Raw genomic sequence first — 6,950 nt, 5'->3', positions numbered from 1 at the left:
CCATCACCTTAGGAGTTAAGATTTCATAATAGGAATTTGAGGGGAACACAAACATTCAAACCAGAGCAGTTAGCAACCACCAGTAGAAATTTCATTTTTACTGCATGGCTTTCTTCTGGTATATAGAGAAGCCCTTTTAAAGTGCTCCTAGCAGTCAGGTGAAAGTATCTTTTTGACTAATACCATCTACGGTTTTTAAATATTTTCTGGCAACTTACTGCTTTTATTAATCTGGGTTAAACATTTTATATTCTTTTATGAACTTAAAAGATATTAAGAGCCAAGAATTGGAAAACTAGAAAATAAAAATACCAGTTTCCATGGTGGTGGTATAGAGTTGGCACGTGTAAGAAGGTATATGAGCAGAGAGCTGTGATAAAACTGGGGCTTACAGAAAACTGTACTGGCGACAAGCCAGGGTCAAGAACATCTGCTCTTCCTTGAAGTTGCGCCAGACTGCTCTAATCATGCTATTTTCTGAGCTCCTGTAGATGCCTGCCAGGCTTCTCCATCCATGGGATTTTCCAGGCAAGAATACTGGAATGGGTTGCCATTTCCTTCTCCAGAGGATCTTCCCAACCCAGGGATTGAACCTGGGTCTCCTGCATTGTAGGCAGACACTTTACCATCTGAGCCACCAGGGAAGTCTTATATAATACATAAGCAATAATAAACAGGTGGGTCAAAATAAAATGCTTTTAGCAGCAAATATAGAATAATTCACCCTGATACAATAGCAATGATTGAAATTCATATGACAGGAAAAAAAAAATGGATACAATTTCTTCCCTGGAGTTAGAACATTTAATGTATTAATGTGCATCTTGACAGTACAAGAAGAACCTTATCTTTCAAATGATGAAACAGAGTTTGAGGAACACTGAGTTAGATTATAGCATAATGTATTTAGGTAAGGAATAATTAAAGTTAGAATTTATGCCAGCATCCTGTAACAAGAATGTCTATGGAGTCCAACTTTTACATATCCTTAAGAACAGAACAGATAGTTGTCTATATGTTACTACATCTAAAACCGTGATTCTCAACAGAGGCTTCTCTTGACAGGATGGTAGCAGAATTTCGGTTGAATTTTGCTGAATGTTTTTTCCTGCATCTCTTGAGATGACTGTGTTTTTCTTTTTTAGTTTGTTAATATGATGAATTCCATTGATTGATTTTCGAATGTTAAAACAACCTCACATTCCTGGGATTAAAGCCCACTGGGTTACAGTGTACTATCCTTTACTATATTGTGAGATTTAATTTGCCAAAATTTTATTTAGACATAAGGGATATCAGTTTGTAATTTTCTCCTATTGTAATATCTTTGTCTGATTTTTGGTTTCATTGTAATGTTGGCCTCATAGAACGAATTGGGAAGTATTTCTTCCTTTTCTACTTTTTGGAGGAGTCTGAATAGAATTGCTACTATTTTATCATTAGATGTTTAGGAGAATTTACCCTGAAGCCCTCTGGATTTGGAATTTTCTTTGTGGGAAGTCTATAAACTACTGTTTCTTTAACAGACATGTAGTGCAAACCAAGCCCCTCAATTCCAGTCTAAAACTGCAGAGCTGACTTTAGTTTCCACCTTTTCCAGCTCCCTTTTCTGACAATGAGAAATCTGTCTCCCATTATCTTTCATAATTTACTTCTTTGATTAGCTTCCCTTTGTATAACCACCTTCCCTTTGCCTGTGCTGATCCCTTCCACAAACAAATGCCCTCTTCATCCCACGGGGACTGACACCCTGCCCAAGGCGCCCTCCGCACCCCACCTGAGCTCCAAGACCCCACACCAGGGCTGTTCTGCTGCTTGGAAGCCCTCCGCATCCCACCCAGGCGTCGACACCCTGTCTCAAACTGCCTCATTGCAAGGACATCTCCCCACTTTCTCCTCAGCCATTTGAGAAATAGTTCCATTTAAATTGCATACTATCTAGTTCATAATGGTGATTAGTAAATACTTAATAAGGCTAAAAAGAACTACATTTTAAAATGGACATATGCTATACTGACACTCTGAAAAAGGTGTTAGTATTGTCAGGATTGCTAGAGATTATATTCCAGATTTGATGTTAACTAACTGTGCCTATGGACAAATTAAGTGAACTTCTTTTAATCTTTTAAATTTCCTAATCTCTTAGAGGGGATGAAGATGGAAATAATTATAATAAAACAATAATGTTAACAGCACATGATGCCTCCTATGCACCAGTGCTCTGCTAAGGACTTGACATACATTGTCATCTAATCTTCACAATGGTCTTCAGAAGGAGATACTGTTGTGATCATTTTACAGAAGAGAAAACTGTCACTTGAGGTCGATGCCATCATCTTTCTCATTTTACAGAAGAAGAAACGAAGCACAAAATAGTCATTCATCCAAAGCACATCACTAATAACTGGTGAAGTTGGGATTCATACACTGTACCTCCCTAATCCAATACTGCCCCAAACATATGAAAATTTCTAATACATAGTGGGCATTAGTAAATAATAACCATTTTGATGTATAGTGATTAATTATAAGAGTACTGAACCACTACTACCAGCTCTCCGACACAGGAAGAGTCATGGCACTGTTTGATGGAAGTGGAAGATGCTCCACTTATAACTTGAACACAAACTGAAAGTAATTCTTCATACTAGAAACAGTTTAAAAATCCTCTTTATTTATTTCAGATTAATAAAGGAGACACTTGTATGTAGACTGGGAAATAGGTTAGGTACTTAAATCTAAAAGGAAATTTAAGATGAGAAAAAAATATTTCCAGTTGATAGAAGATGAGGAAAAGAGTTAATAGCACCCCAGAGATAAGAAAATAAACAAAATACCTCAGAGCTGGAGGCAGTAGCCCAGTGGTTGCAAGGAGAACAATAAAGACTTGAGAAGCATCTCTCATTCCAGTTTAGAATTTAATAACAGCCCAAAGCCCTGGATCTGTGAACCTGGCACCTGATAGGTGCTCAGAATGTGCTTTTTGAATTGAACCTGACAATCCTTTCAAAAGCATAAGTAGAATTTCTACTTAAAGGCACAGACCTATAATAAAAGTGAGAACAGGAAGGAAGACAGCAGCCTCAAAATTTTGGAGGCTGAAAAGTGCGTAGGTCCCAATTTAGCAGACTAGAGAAAGCAATCCTAAACTGCAGCAGGGAAAGCTGAACAGAAACTCAATTTACATTGCAAAATGCCCCCAGACCCAAGCATCTCTGGAAGGCAGGGTAAAGGTGGGTTAAATCTTTTCTGACAGTGTGTTAATGAAGCAATTATTCTTTTATTCCTTTCCCACTTTATACAAAAACTGCCCCTGACCTTCCCAGCTCCCAGACTGCTGGCTGTCAACCAATGTGCCACCGGCAGAAAAATAGAAATCTTCTCTGAAGGAGAGAAAAGGACTAAGATTCTGATATTGGGATGTCCCCAAGGAGTAGAACCAAGATCTTGACATGAGGACTCTCCCAAGAAAGAGGCCCAGCTAGATCACCCTGTGAAGACTACAGTCAGCAAGCTACAAGTTCATACACCAACACTTTCAGGTAGATGACTTTTGGTTTGAGAAAACAGCCGGGGAATGTCAGGAGGGCAAGGAAAGCCTGTATGACCAAGGTGTTCAGAAAATAAGAGAAGTTGTTACGTTCACAATTGAAGAGCAAGGTGATACATTTTTTTTTAATTCAGAGAACAAAGAAGCAAGCTTTTTGAAATTATAATTATGATAGCAGATATTCTGAAGGGGTATAGATAAAGTAGATTAATAAAGAAGGTAGAATTTAGGAAATATTCCAGAAAGTAAAATTAAAAAAAAACAAAAAAAAACAGAGATAGAGAAATGAGGAGAAAAGAGGGAAGAAAATTAGAAAACCACCCTAGGAGATTCAGTCCCTGAATAACAGGAGTTCTAGAAAGAGGAAAGAGAGAAAATAGAAGGAGGGGAATTATAAAAAATAATTCAAGAAAATTTCTCAGAACTAACAGGTATGTTTGCCCAGCATGGTGGTCTAAAATAGACCCATACCATACATATTATGGCATTTCAAAGCACTAGTGGAAAAGGGTCCTACAATCTCCAGAGGACTGGAGTTTTCATACCAGAATCAAGAATCAGGATGGTACCAAATGCTTAAAATGTAACAGTAGTAGCTGTAAGACAATGAAACAATGTCTTCAGACTTCTGAAGAAAAATGATTTCCAGTTTTGATTTTATTTCTATCTAAAAGTGTGAGAGCAGAATGAAGATCTCTAAAAATCTGCCTCTCTTGCACCTTTTCTCAGGAAGGCACAGGAGGATGTACTCCACCAGAATAAGGAAGTGAAGTAAGAAAGGGTACGACCTTGATCCAGGAAACAAAGCAACAAGGTCTCTAGAGTGGGTTAAATGGAGACGTCCAGGTGCTGTGCCTGGAAAGCAACACGTCCAGGATGGAATGGGTCACAAGGTTCCAGGAAGCATTTCTCCAGGAGGGTGAAATTGATTAAATATTTTAATATGAATATCTCAAGTGGAAACTTGCACACTTTGGGAAGGATTTGGATTAAATTAGCACAAGTCCATAGAAGAGTAAGTAAATCTATAAGAAGACCAATGTTAATTTCAGAGAAAACTAAAAAGTTGTGCAGGGCTTATTAGAATTAAGAACTTGTACTTGGGCTACTCTGGTGGTCTAGTGGTTAAGAGTCCGCCTTGCAATGCAGAGGATACCGGTTTGATCCTTGGTCTGGGAAGACCCCACATGCTGAGGGGCAGCTGGGCCCGTAAGCCACAGCTGCGAAGCCTGTGCTTTAGAACGCACCCACGGCAACTACTGAAGCCTGCGTGCTCTAGGGCCTGTGCTCTGCAACAAGAGAAGCCACTGCAATGAGAAGCCCATGCACCACAATGAAGAGTAGCTCCCTTTCACCACAACTGGAGAAAGGCCTTGCACAGCAATGAAGACTCAGTGCAGCCAAATAAGCAAATAAATAAAAAACAGAACTTGTACTCATCAAGTATAGTGAAGAGAAAAGAATCTTGAGGAAATATTCACAATATACATAAATGTCTAATAGTATCAAGAATATAATATAAACTTCCAAAAATCAATAGTAAGACCACAAACAACCCAACACAAAACAGGCAGGGGATACAAAGAAGTATGGGGCTTCCCAGGTGGCACTAGTGGGAAAGAACCCACCCGCCAACGCAGGAGACGTAACAGATGTGAGTTCGATCCCTGGGTTGGGAAGATACCCTGGAGGAGGTACAGCAACCCACTCCAGTATTCTTGCCTGGAGAATCCCATGGATAAGGGAACCTGGCAGGCTATAGTCCAGGGCATTGCAAAGGGTCAGACATGACTGGGCAAACAACAGTTTCACTTTCATAGTTTAATTTTGCCAACTCAAAAATGGAAATAATCATTTTAGTTTACCTATTAGAGTTGCTCCGAAAAGTAATTAAGATGATTATCAGAAACAATCATATTTTTTTTTAAAGACTGTTTGATTGTTACATGTTAAAGTAAGCACACAGGAAAAGTAAAGTTGAGTTTCATATTAAGATAGGAATAGGATTGTTTCAGCTTTTCAGAGTGTCTACATAGGCAGGTATCATTTAACTAGAAGGAATGAACCATGTTTATTATATAAATAAACACATATTTTAAAATCATGTAATATTTACTACATACTTGTTATCTACTGGCTCTGTGTAAAATACAAAATATGTGTATGTTTTTGTGTTGACATATCCACAAAATCCTAATTCAGGATTTTAGGTATAGCCAATGAACTAGCTACATTTAGCTTCCACCCAAGTACATGAATATAGAACATATTTTGCCAATGCCATAAGCAGTGAGTTGACAGGCCCCATGACAGTTTTTGGTTACACATTTTCAGTGACCACATTTTGAGTTACAAGGCTTACCAACCTCACAGCCATAAAAAGTTCTAACACTCCCACCCTATTAGATATCTAGCTTATTCATTTCTGCCTCCACATTGAGTAACTAGGGAAACAATGATGTCAGTGTTCAGTGTGGAACTTATTAACATCTCTATTTAGGCTCATGGTTTGGAAAGCCTATAGTTATTTCATAAGTCTCACCACCACCTCTGTAATAAATTCATACAACTTTAGTTTTTCTAAGGGGAAAACGGTATCATTCTGTTTAATGCATTGTTTGAAAGAAAATATATATTGCAAAAAATATATATTCTGAAAAAATCGCCTGTGTATTTGCAGTTGGGTTTTTTTTTGATGGACCTTGACCACACTGAGCCATTGTGTGATCCGAATTAAATATCCCCCCTTGTATCATGCTCCTTTGAGCAGTCATTCTTCAGTTGGCCTTCACTATCACATCAACTTTGATTTGAGAGATTAAATCCCTATGTTGTTCTTCTTCCTTACAATCTTTTTTCCAACTCCATGATATTGGTAACAAAGATTTTTTAGAAATTAACAGTACCCAAGTGTAACCTTAAGCCTTCGAAAGCCCACTTCCTCCAAAATAGGATAGAGATGAGTTAGCAGTCTCTTCAGTGAAGTAAATAAATGGACACTCAGTCCAGGTTAGCAATCACTTGCATAAAATGTTTGTGTTCTTTGTTTCCAAAATTATTTTTCTCCTCTTCTTTTCTCAAACTTGCTATACTCTCTGCTTCTCACCTTCAGTTTTTGACTTCATAATATTGTTCATTGAGAAAGTAGAAGCAATCAGCATGAATTCCTTTATTTTTCCACCATCTAAACTGACCCATTTCCATTACCTGTCTGTACTCTGCCTTCTCTCCACTTCTTTGACTGAAAGGCCCGCTCTAACATCTGGGCTTAAGATCCTACCCCTCTCATTCTTGATATTCCCTTCTCTCTTTTTTCTCATGAGTTCTCCCCTCTCTGCTCAACAGTCTCATCATCCACATGATCTACTGACTCCTTGCTTTAAAAAGACTTTCCTTAACC

At 38.2% G+C, this 6,950-nt stretch overlaps 1 non-coding gene across 1 annotated transcript; it reads right to left on the bottom strand.

The window, feature by feature from the left end:
- Positions 1-572: 572 nt before the first annotated feature.
- On the bottom strand, positions 573-644 carry TRNAC-ACA. The gene has a single exon. It is a non-coding gene; the product is annotated as a tRNA-Cys (tRNA).
- Between the last annotated feature and the right edge of the window lie 6,306 nt (positions 645-6,950).

The sequence above is a fragment of the Cervus elaphus genome, chromosome 25 (genome assembly GCF_910594005.1).
Source record: "Cervus elaphus chromosome 25, mCerEla1.1, whole genome shotgun sequence".
NCBI lineage: Eukaryota > Metazoa > Chordata > Mammalia > Artiodactyla > Cervidae > Cervus > Cervus elaphus.
This window is presented reverse-complemented; position numbering and strand designations above follow the sequence as displayed.